At 48.8% G+C, this 12,175-nt stretch overlaps 1 long non-coding RNA gene across 1 annotated transcript; it reads right to left on the bottom strand.

Annotated features, from left to right (window-relative positions):
• Positions 1–4,693: 4,693 nt before the first annotated feature.
• Positions 4,694–8,664, bottom strand: LOC141407971 (uncharacterized). The gene is made up of 2 exons (XR_012419716.1): positions 8,108–8,664; positions 4,694–6,923 (listed from the first exon to the last, which is right to left on the bottom strand). It is a non-coding gene; the product is annotated as an uncharacterized lncRNA (long non-coding RNA).
• Between the last annotated feature and the right edge of the window lie 3,511 nt (positions 8,665–12,175).

Below are 12,175 nucleotides of genomic sequence, written 5' to 3'. Positions count from 1 at the left end.
ATGTCCAAAGTCTGCACTGCTGAGTTTTTGAGGTTTCTGAACTCAATCGCTGACCCCGCGTGGCGTTGGATACGGCAATAAAGCAAGACCCTCCCCCCCACCCTCCCCCCCTCCACATACACGGGGCCTCTGCCCTGGTGGGAAGTCAGGCCTGGGCGCTCAGCTGGCACAGCGAGCCTGGAAGGGGGCCGATTCAGACAGCACGCCTGAGCTCAATAGGGACAGACACTGTCTCCTGCTTATCTCCAACACTTTCTCTGCATGTCTAGTTACAAACAGACGACGCAGTCTCGGAAGCACAGATCCCAGGCCTCCCCCTGCTCCTCTCCTTGGTGCCATTGACAGGGAGGGGCCCATATGGCCGCGAGGCCACACACCCACAGCCACCCTGCCGCTGAGACAAGGGCCTTTGACGGTTACTTCTGCCAAAGAACCCTACTCCATCTTGGAGCACACCATGGCGGGAGGGAAGCTCCACCCGGAGAAAGAGCGATGCTTCTCCCCAGGGCCAATGGAGGGCACCCCCCACCCTGCATTCAGCAGCTTACTTACCTTCTGGAAAACATCTGAATTAATAGGGAACACTAAAACGAAAAGGTCACGCAAGAAGTTTAGAAGGCCCTGTGAAGTCTCAGCAAGTCCAAAGGTTTCTGAACCAAGACTGCTGGGGTCGACGAGCTTACAGGCAAAGTTTCCATACGGGCCTTCAACAAGCAACGCTCAGCAGAGCGCGCCACGCTCTGGGCAGAACCTCAGACACCACAAAGTCACATCAGAGCCAACAGCAACTGAAATACAGCGCTCTCCTAAGATGTGTGCGTTACCTGCAGGAAGTCACTAGACACTAAGATGGGGGAAGAAAAGGATAAGATTAAAAACAAATTTAAAGTAATTTCTGCATACAAAAAAAATTCTATATCCACTGGCTTCCTTTCTGGGAGTAGTAACTTTTACATGAGATGCACATCCCAGTTGGAAGGAGTCTGGGTTTTCCATGGGCAGAGACAAGGACTCTCCAGGAAATGTGAACCCTTTCTCACTCACTGAGCCGCATTCCCTGAGGCCATCCTGACCTGCCTGAGCACCTCCCTGCTCTGCCTCCAGCCAGCTCCTTCCAGCACTCAACCCGCTGCTCCCAGAGCCTACACTCGCCCAGGATCTACTCTTCTGCTGCTGTCAATCTTCTCCTGCCAAACTTTCACTTTAGGGTAAATAAGTTGGAAACTAAAAAGTTGTAAGACCCCTTGGTTTTTTAAAAATTTGTCTTCTCAGAAAACAAAGAACACTAATTCTACTTCCATGGTTTAATATCTTGCCCCCATCTGCATGCTCATGGATATGTGCTTTTATATATATTTTAATCAAAACTTATAATACTGTTGGCTACATTCAGTTTAATTACATTTGAGGTAAGAAGTTTTAAATTCAGTGAATTCAGGCACTCAAAATTTAAGCCCTCTGACATCTATTAACCAAATGGAAATATGACAGGTGGATATTACAAAAATCAAGAGAAGTATTTAATATAAATCCTGGACTTTTAGATATTTCCAGAAATGTAACGTATATATTAGTACACAAACTTGAACATTTTCACAAACCTTTGAACTCAAATTCCATTCTTAACTTTTACAGGTAAATCAATATCCATGTGTGATTTTAAGCAGCTTAAGCATCAGCTCTTAAAAACCACCAGAAATGCTGGGGGCAAATTCCACCGAGCAGTAAATAATGAACTGCACCCAACAACCCAGGTACCTCCCTCCCTGAGGCATCTGGAACATGAGGATTAAGAGCAGCCTTTGGTTTCTGAGGTGCCTGAGAGTGGGGATTCCCAACTCCCCAAGTCTAAGAAGGCCTCAGCGATAAGGAAAACTGGTTTAAAAAAAAAAAATCCCTGCCGGCTCCCTGCCATGGGCTCCTCCCTGCCACAGGCTTACAGATCTCACTTCCTCTCCGTCCCCCAAAGCCTGACTCCTGGTCCCAGCCCTGCTGCTCACTGGGGTGAGGCCGTGGGTGTCACTGCACCTGTAAGGGGAGAAGCTGGTCAGGATACAGGATCCTGCCTATCCTGGCAGTGCTCAAGCTGATACTGTAACTTTGTAGTGAGTTACTTAATGCAAAGGTTTAACTTCTGAGTAATTCAGATATTTGTATTCTAACAGGGAAATACTGAACGTAGAACACAGGCCACACCCTCACACAGATGCTATCTGGCTAGCACTCTTTGGCTAGCATTCTTTCTTGTTTGCCTTTTCAATAGACGTTTTTAGAAGCAGTTTTCAGTTCACAGCAAAATCAGGAGGAAAGTACAGAGTCCTCACATTTCTATCTTCTTCCCCAGCACAGGCAGAGCCTCCATCATTCTCCTGCCCCCACCGGAGCAGCACTTCTGTATGACCGACAGACCCGCATCAACGCGGCACCACCACCCAGAGTCCACAGCTCACACGAGGGCTCGGCCTGCTGCTGCTCACTCTGTGGGTTTCACAGACATGGAACGGCATGGATCCCCCATGAAAGCCCCATCCGGAGTTGCTTCCCCAACCTACACATCCCCCTATGCTCCTCCCATTCATCCCTCCCTTCCCCAACCCCTGGCAGCCGCTGACCATTTTACAGTCTCCACAGCTTTGCCTTTTCCAGACTGTCCTGCGGTTGGACTCACACAGCAGGCAGCCTTTCCAGATTGGAGACTCACTTAGCAACATGCGTTTAAGATCCGTGTCTTTTCATGGCTTAGTGGTCCAGTTCTTTTTAGTGCTGAATAATATCCCAGTTTCTGACGTAACACAGTTTATCCATTCACTTACTGAAGCACATCTTGGTTGCTTTCTAGTTTTGGCAATTGTAAATAAAGCTATAAAGCTGCTGTCAACATCTGTGTGCACATTTCCTCGTGGAATTAAATTTTCAGCGCCTCTGAGTGAACATCCAGGACTGTGATTGCTCCTGTGGTCGGAGTGCTTAGTTCCATGGAAAACTGCCACGCTGCCTCCCACAGCAGCTGCCCCACTTCCCCCAGCGATGAGTGACGGTCCTGACGCCCACACATCCACCAGCTCATGGTCGTGTCAGAGTTCCAGTATTGACCAGGCTGGTGGGTGTGCATTGGCGCCTCGCTCTATGACATAAGACACAGGCCATCTTTCCACGTGTAGATTTGCCATCTGTGTATCTTCTTTGCTGGGGTATCTGTCCAGGTCTTTTTTCCATTTTTTAATCAGGTTGTTCATTTTCTTGTTTTGAGAGTTCCTTGCACGGTTTGGATAACAGCCTTTATCAGATGAGTCTTTTACAGATACGTTCTCCTCGTCTGTGGCCTGCCCTCTCATGCTCCTGAGATACTATTTTAAAAAACATTTTAGACAGAAGATGGACCTCCCAGCCCACCGCGGTTCTCATTTTGGCCATGGTCACCACCCTCCCAGCCCTGGTTCCCACCTTTCCACGATCTGCTTGTCCTATGGGGGTCGCTCCATACGAAGTTCCTAACATATCTCCAATGATGGCAACATAAAAGCAGGCAGTTTGCAGGTAGGAAGGAGCTGATGGAGGCCGGAGCAGAGTGTGAAGGCCAGCGGCTTCATCCTTCGGGGACAGGCAGGCCTCTCAGATGTCCCTCTGGGTCACCTCCCAAATGAAGTACCTGCCTTGGCCATGGGCAGGGAGCAGGACCTGGCCCAGATCTCAGCGTATTTGACCTGGCACGGCATTTACAGTTGAGCCTCCGTAACCGGAAACTCTACTCTGGGGAGAACACATTTTCATTATCAAGGCTTATTAATTAAGAAACCAAAGAGCAATGCCTGGAGCGAGGATGCAGGGACTCTGTGTGACCCACACGCTCATTTCCACCTGACGCAAAGGACCCTGGAGTGAGGGTGCAGTGCCTGCTCTGAGTCACCAGCACCCTCGTCGTTTCTACATGAAGAACCCTGTGAGTCTGTCCCAGGACTTTTTAGCCTAGACTTGAAAATTCACAGCCCAGGAAACCCTAACCATTTTAGGAACCTGAGGGGTGGGCCAAGGGGATCTCACAGCTTGGTGCTGGCTGTGGGGGCAGGAAAGGGCGGCTGGGGCTTCCCGCAAGCACTCCCAGGAGGCCGTGCACTGGCCCGAGGCTGGTTCCACCTCCTGTCCTCGGTTCTCATACCCAGCAGTGACAGGAGCGCTTCTTCCGGAGCAGTCCCTGGCTCCAGGCCCCAACATTCATGTCCAGGCCCCTAGTGGGGCAGCTTCTACCCAGGGAGGCTTGGACTGGAGACAGCCTGGAGCTCTAGGCAACCACCTGCTTCCCGAAGTGGCTGCAGACAACCTCCTGCTTCCAAAACCTGGCATGGGCTGTGTGAAGCCTGGAACATGGGAGGCGCACTTCGCAGGGTCCCTGATCAGATGCAAAAGCAAGGCTAAGAGCAGGAAAATTATTTAATTACCCTCTTGGTCATCAAATAAAGTCATAGTCACTTAGACCTCTGTGTGACTAGAAGTATACACATTATAGAAGGGTATAGAAATGTAAATACATACATGCTTATTTTTGTTTTATATACCTTACATACATATATGCATACATGCATATATATAAAACATTGATAAACCATAATTAAGATTTCAAATCTCAGTCACAAAGATCTCAGAAGCAAATTACTATCTTTAAATTCTAAACAAAGACGTAACATTTTAGATTCTTGTGAACAAAACGTTCTCTATTAGCATTTTATTTTAAAAACTAAGATTTCTATTTTAAATAATCACTTTCACTGAGAGATTCTATAACTTGCTACACACCTTGATTTCCAACAATAGCTCATTAGTTTCAGAAAAACTGCTCTACGGGACTTTTGCTATTTTAAAGCATAATGATGTCTTTCTCTCTATACCCAAGAATAGAAAGATGCCCGTGCAGATGTTTCCAAAGCAATTCAGATGAGATGGTCTACACACACAGTTTAGGACCATCACATTTTCAAGAAAAAAAAAAAAGAATCACATTTTCAAGAAAAAAAAAAAAAAGAATCTCATTTTCAAGGGCAGAAGATCAAGACCAAATCCAGGATGTTCTGAAGGGGTCACCTTATATTTAAATTATTTCATGTATTTGTAACTTGGGTGGAACACGACATCCTTAAAGGTAACGAAATAATGCACCACAGCCCTTATAACCCGCAGCATAGTATCTCTTTTGTTTGACATACACTTAATTTTGTCACATCTTCATTTTATAATTTCAAGATTTCTAAAGCTCCTAAAGCCTCAAATCGAGAGAGAATTTGACTTTGGCAATTCCCAAAGTCACAAGCAGGCTGTATGTCCACAGCTATTTGGAATGTGTTTTCTGATGGAAGCTTCTATGAATGCACATGAAATCCCTCTGGACTGCAAAGACTGACTCAGCGTGTCTCAGAATGAAAATATATACGTTTGTGATGGACAACAGAACAGATCCTAATTGCTAAAACAACAGGAAAGTCTACAGCACTTCTCATACACAACTTCTCATACAGAACGAATGCAAAGTGTTTGAGGAAACGTCTTTCCAAGTGAAAATATCAGAGCTGATTGGAACAAAGAAGATTCTGAAGATGATCCTGCCTGCTTTATGAGACTTTCAGAATTTTCCTCATCTGCAAGTGAAAATGAAGCTCCTGCTTGCCCACTGAGGACAGGGAGAGAACAGGGTAGGATAACAGACCTTCAAACACTTCATAGGGGGAGAAAGGAAGACAGGCCAGTCCCGTACACCCATTGGCACACCCACACCAGCTGTGCAGGTAACTGTGATGGCTGGGCATCTCAATGAGACAGCTGGGCACGGGTGATCTGCCAAAAGACAAGATGGCCAAGTTTGGGCGGAATCCCTGGAGGGTGGTCACTCCAGGGCCTCTCAGGTCTGTGCCCAGGAATCTGCATTTCCAAGTAGCCCAGATGAGCTGCTACCCAGAGGCCCTCACCAGTCATGGCTCACACAGGCATTGAACTCCACACGCCTCCTGCTTCTGCAAGGTCTGGCGTGGATTTTCCTTAATTGCCGACACCGTGCTCCTCTACGCCTACTGTTCACCATTGGTCCCGAGTTTACTGAACTTACAAACAGAACAAGAGAAGGGAACTACAAGGGAAAGCATCCACCTGAAACAGGACTGACCAGGGCTTGTGTCAGCGGACACAGCAAACACAGCCCATATCTGTGCACGGCTCACCACTCACAAAGTCCACAGCAGTGCGGTTTCCACTCAGAACGTCCGGGTGTCTGCGGGCATGGAGAAGATGCTGCACAGCTGTTTCTATGCTAAATACTTAAAGGTGTGAATTTTATTACATATAGAAAAATGTGTGTTTAGAATACAAATGTGTGCATTTATGTTAAATACATGAAAACACATAATCCAGGTGTTTCTGTTCATACCACTGTGGAGACTTTTTGGTTTGTTTTCATAGAACTGCCCAATTGGAGCCCAGAACCAACACCCACCAGCTACGTCACTGAATCTATTTTACTGTCACAGACCAGCCCTACCCCCCCCACACACACAAAAAGCCATGGCACTTATTAAAAAATTAATTTTACAACATTATTAGAGATGACTTGTGGTCCTCTTTGAAGAGATTGCAGCACGTGAAGGATTTCAAATACACGTATGTTCTGGGTCTCCTGATCTTAGGACCCGTCCACACTGGTGGCTTTAACGGTGCTTCGTGGAAACCTCCGGAAAGCATGTGTGTCATGTCTAAGAGCAAACTAGAGTTCACACCTCAGCACTGTATGCCTCTTCTTTCCTCCATCCCACAGGCACTGTCTTCTCCCAGGGAGCTGGTGCTGTGCCTCTGTCCTGCCAGTCCCCGCCAAGTCCCTGGTGCCATTGTGAAGAACCAGCCTCTGTCTGTCCAGGTGTGTTATGCAGAAAGCAACTCATCCAAATCTGTTTAAGAAACACACATTTGAGATGCCTATAGGCCTCAGAAGGTGGAGGCAGACAGGATAAGGGCAGCTGTCGTAGGAGCTGAAGATCAAGCCTGTCTGTCTAGCGACTGATGGATGCTGTCTGCAGTGAGCCACCGCATTTAGTGAGGCTGTCTGGCTCTTCACCTCCGCCAAGCCTCCACCCCTCGTGTCTGGCCTGGATTCTCTGACGCCTGCACGGCCTTCACCTGGTTCATAACTCAGCTCACAAAGGCCCCCATACAAAGGCTCCCGTACCGCAGCAAGGACGGCGGTGGTCGCACCTGCGGCCATTTATCCTCTCTGCATCTAGCTCCTCACCCTGAGGCAACAGCACCTCTGGAGTCACAGCCTGGCCTCCCAACTCTCCCCCATCCCGGGCTTCTTGGTGTGTTGCTCTGCTGCACACACCCCAGCAAATACTGCTGATTAGCCAGAATCACCCAGAAATCTCTTGATTCTGGCTGCTTTTGTAATTTGTAATATTTGTACTTCGGGTGTGATTTGAGGAACAACAAATTTTAAAATTAGAGAAGATGTGGTTTTTATTCTCTCCTTTCTACTTGCAACCTTGAAAATTCTAGTAGCAGCAAGGGTTTGTTGAAAATAAATTCCACCAAAGAGAACCTATTACAAAGGTACTACAGGGTGTCAAATAACCACATAGATGTAAATAGAGATGCAGACAGATATAAAATCCAATTGTTAAACCAGATTGAGAAATGCTTGCCAGTTTGTAGGACTTCTAAAACTTGACATAAATGTTGGCTAAGGGATATAAGATGCTTTGAGATGAGTGAGATGCTTGGCCTAGAACCACAGGCTCTCTCCTCTTTACAGCAGAAAATCCATAAGAAAGTCAAATCTGAAAGAACCAGGCACCGTTGAGTGGCATGATCAGCCATCCTTCCCCATCCCTGGGCCAGCTGCGGTGAGTGCAGCCAGTCCTTCACCAACATCCGTCCTCCAGACCATGGCTACACTTTACTCCCAGCTCCCTGTCATTATGTAGATTAGGTAAATCATGGACACTCTCACCCTAAGCCTCACCCCTACACCCCGCTCTGCCAGCGTGGCACTCACCCAGTCCCAACCACAGCAAGGACAGCTGTGTCCTTGGGAACGCAAAGCAGGGGTCTGGAAGGAACCTGGATCCCCAAATACCTCATGGAGTAGTCACCAGCCTGGAACTTCCTCCCTGAAGGGTTTGCAAGAGAGAAAACCTCCTTTGTTCCTGAAGCTACAATCCTGCAGAGTCTCCGGTCACAGCATCCTTACCTACCCTCGTCAGGAGCCGTTCATGCTCATCAAGACATGAGAACAAAACTGCAGTGGCACAGTCACACCCCCCCAGAACGCAGACCACCTGCTGCTCACATTCATCGTATTAACACCAAAAAGCCACCGTGGTGGATATCCTGGATGTGGACACTCGGCGGCCTTTTGCTGGAGATGCGCTTTGTGCATTTATCGCACGACCATCTTGGCATCAGGAGGGCCTGCGCAGATGGCGGGTCCTCTCCTCCGGGAGCACGTGCTTGAACGCCAGAGTGTCCTGTGGATCCACACAACCGCGCTGTGTGCCCCAGGAGCTTAGAAACTACCACTGCATCAATGTGTCCACAGGTGACGCCGGGGGCAGAAGCCAACCTCAAGCAGTCACGGTCCTCCGTGGGGCTGGCGTCCAGGCAGGAAGGCGGCTCAGCAGCTCTCCTCTCACTGTGGAACTTCCTAGGTCCCCACATGAACAGAACTTAAGTAACACGCAACAAACAGGAACGAGAACACGACCAGCAGCTTCTAAGATGAGCAAGCTGGGCTGATCATGAGACACCTGATGGGGACGGTGCCAGAGCCCCTCCCAGTGAACTGTGAGGACAGCGCTGCCGGCATCTCCCTAAAACCAGCCCAAGTCGAGTTAGACTCGAGGCTTCCCAGGAGTGGGCAGAGCCATTCAATCTCCACAGTCTGAACATTCTAGGCCATTTCATGGACCTCATCTCACAGATGGGAACCAGGACACTGCACCATAGACCCTGCCCCAAGCCCCCGTTCCTTCCTCTATACCACACACCCGTACAGAGAACACTTAGGGACTGGCCATTCATGTAAAATACTGCTTAACTGAAACTTCTGATTTAGAAAATCTAATTCCTACTCACAGAGCTGAAAGTGTTCTGTGCTAGGAGGCGGCAGCTGTAATTAAGCATGAGAGAAGAAGAAGGGATCAGAGTGGTGCCAAGTACTAAATATTCATCTAAATCTATTCACCACATCTCCATGCTCCTGTCACCTGCTTCATTTTCTGTCCTTAAAAGACACCATAATTAGGTCTCAAAATAGACAACCTGTTTTACTGATGCTTAACTATAAAGGAGGGAGCTACGTATCCAAAAGAGATATGGGAAAACAGAAAACGTCCACAAGCGATCGGGTGGGAGGGCAGCTGCAGCAGCACCTGGCTCTGTTGCGTTGTGAGCCAGCCACGTGGGCTGGACAGCTCATTTAGCCACTGAAATTACATCATCTAAGATTTTTGTTTCAGTTACTTTGATAAATTCTCCCTCCTGCTATGGAGAGTAAGGGTTGAGCTTGCTTTCCTTTTATTTTTTGAGTCGGAGTCTCGCTCTGTCACCCAGGCCAGAGTGCAGTATTACAATCATGACTCATCGTGGCCTTGACCTTCTGGCTGAAGCAATCCTCCCGCCTCAGCCTTCCAAGTAGCTGGGACCCACAAGCGAGTTTCATTTCTTTGCTAACCAATTCCTTTTCACCACCGTGCGGTGAGCCCATCAGGACCATTTGCCCGGGTGTCCACCTTGCTGACCGGCTGTGTGGTCTCTAAGGAGGATGCACCCCTGTTGCCCGGGCTCTGCATGCAATGCTGAGTCTCCATGTCTGCCGCCGTCTGAGGGATTGACAGCCCGAAGCATCCCGACGTGCCACCGTAAGCCGGGCTTTATTCCACAGGGTGACTCTGCTCCCCGTGATGAGATGCAACACGTGAGCACAGATCCAAGGGTGTGAGCAACAACACATTTCCCAGATACTAAGCAGAGGACTAAGGCTTTAGTTCCTTACTTATTTGCCATAGGCTTGATTCAAAACAGCTTTCTGGGATCCTGGGGACAAACATCTCTAACTAGTGAGAATTCTGGCTTTAGTAACGGAAGACTCAACTAATGCCCATTTAGTTTCTGCTGTTTCCATCAGAACTTGAGGCCAAAGAAAGGGAAAAATAAAAGGGGGACCAAGGTCCTGACACCCCAGTTTGTACAAGGCCAACCATCCTGCTTGAGGGGTGAAAGGAGCAGTGTTTTTAAACTGTCGAGTTTTAAAAACATGGCTGTAGGCTGGGCGCAGTGGCTCACGACCATAAGCCCAGCACTTTGGGAGGCTGAGATGGGAGGATTGCTTGAGACCAGGAGTTCAAGACTAGCCTGGGCAACACAGCAAGACCCTATCACTTTAAAAAGAAAAAAAAAGTCTTTTATTAAAATAGTAATAAAAAGGTTAATACAATAAATTACTATGTCAACATGGCACCCCCTGCTGTCAGACGAGGTGGATTCTCTGTGGCTACAATGAGGCCCGGAGAAAAATGTAATCGGCATCACAGGGAGGAAGGTCAGCCCCGAAGCCCCACGACACTAACTCCTGTGCAGTTTGTTAACCAGCCTGAAGTCTCCTCCATCAGACAGAAGCCTGGTTTAGAGGAATGCTGCCCACGGGACCTGGGTGGACTTCCGACACCAGCCAACCAGACAGCCCCACCCTGGGACCCTGCCGGCAGCGCCGACTGGAGAGAATGGCCTCGTGAGTGTCCCTTCCCGCCAGAAGCCGCAGACCCTGAGCCAGTCCTGGCTGTGACTGAGGCTGCGCATAAACGTCTGTGCCCAACAACTCACCTTTGTACATGACACGCTGAGTCCGCCTCATTTCAAATGTTTCACTAGCCCCAAGGCGAGTATGGATATTACAGGTTAACTCACCGCGTATGTGCTAGACTTTCCCTGTAAGTGTTCAGACACTCCACGAACCGGATGAAGAAGCCCCACTTTCCCTGTAAACGTTCAGACATTCCATGAGCCCGATGAACACACACAGCAAACAAAAACCGGAACGTTTAATGCCGCGGCCTCCCCCCTTCCTGAAGGATGTGTGCTTACAGCTCCCCCGAGACCACATTTCCCAAAGCACAGACTTACTCTGAAAATAAAACCTCCTTTTTTCCTTCCTCTGTACATTTCATAGGTCATATTAGCAACTATTGCTACAAATGCAAAGAAATGGGGTATCATCCGTGCTGGTCACCCAATTCCTACCACCAAAGCTTCAGGGCCCCCCAGTCTGACGGAAGCTTCTGTCGCCCTAAAGCCAACTCTGGAGATGAAGGCCGAGCTGGGGAAAGGCTGCGTCACCCACAAATCCACACCCTGGGGCCCTCTGCAGCTGTGTGTAAGGAATTCTTGGTCTGTCCTGGGGTTTGGGGAAATCAGGATGCTAGTAGATACCATACGCTCTGCCACAGAACCGTGAAATCTGCGGAACCTCAGAGGAACACAGACAAATGGCTGCACGAGTCCCACAGGCCGAACCTCGATGGGCACCCGTGTCAAGAACAGACACGCCAGGAGAGGCAGCCGATGAAGGCAACGCTTGCAACCCCAGCACGCGGCAGTGTCCGAGTGTGGGGGTCTCTGGCCAGGCTCCACCACAACTGCCATATTCTGTGACAAAATTTTAAAAATAGGTTTTAGCTATTTACAACTCTAACTTGTTTTACAGATAAACAACACAGGGTTCCAACAGGCTCCAAAATACTTTGCCTAGAACCAAGTCTAGAATGCAGATGGCTGCTGCTCCGAGTGTCATGAGTCCCCTGCAGTGCCATAAGTCCTAGATCTAGGTGACTAAGTGCTCTTCCTAAACCAGAAGGCACCCTCTGTCCCCAGACCAGTCCATCAGCCCCGGCAGAAGCTTCTAGAGTAAGAGCCTGTGGATTTGTATTCGATGGATGTAAACCAGGCAAAGTCACCGGGGCTCATCCTGGAAGCCCATCCATTTACCCTCTCATGCCCTGAAGATCCTTGCCCCCAGCTCCACACCCTCAGTCACGCTGAACCACAAGAACTGGCTTCTAGGCCTTAAGCCACTCCCACCTCCCACTCTCCCCTGGACAGAGCCTTCTCAAACCATGAGGCCCAGAGTAGCCTTAACAGGTGGTCCCAG

This window comes from Macaca fascicularis, chromosome 11 (assembly GCF_037993035.2).
Source record: "Macaca fascicularis isolate 582-1 chromosome 11, T2T-MFA8v1.1".
NCBI classification, from domain to species: domain Eukaryota; kingdom Metazoa; phylum Chordata; class Mammalia; order Primates; family Cercopithecidae; genus Macaca; species Macaca fascicularis.
This window is presented reverse-complemented; position numbering and strand designations above follow the sequence as displayed.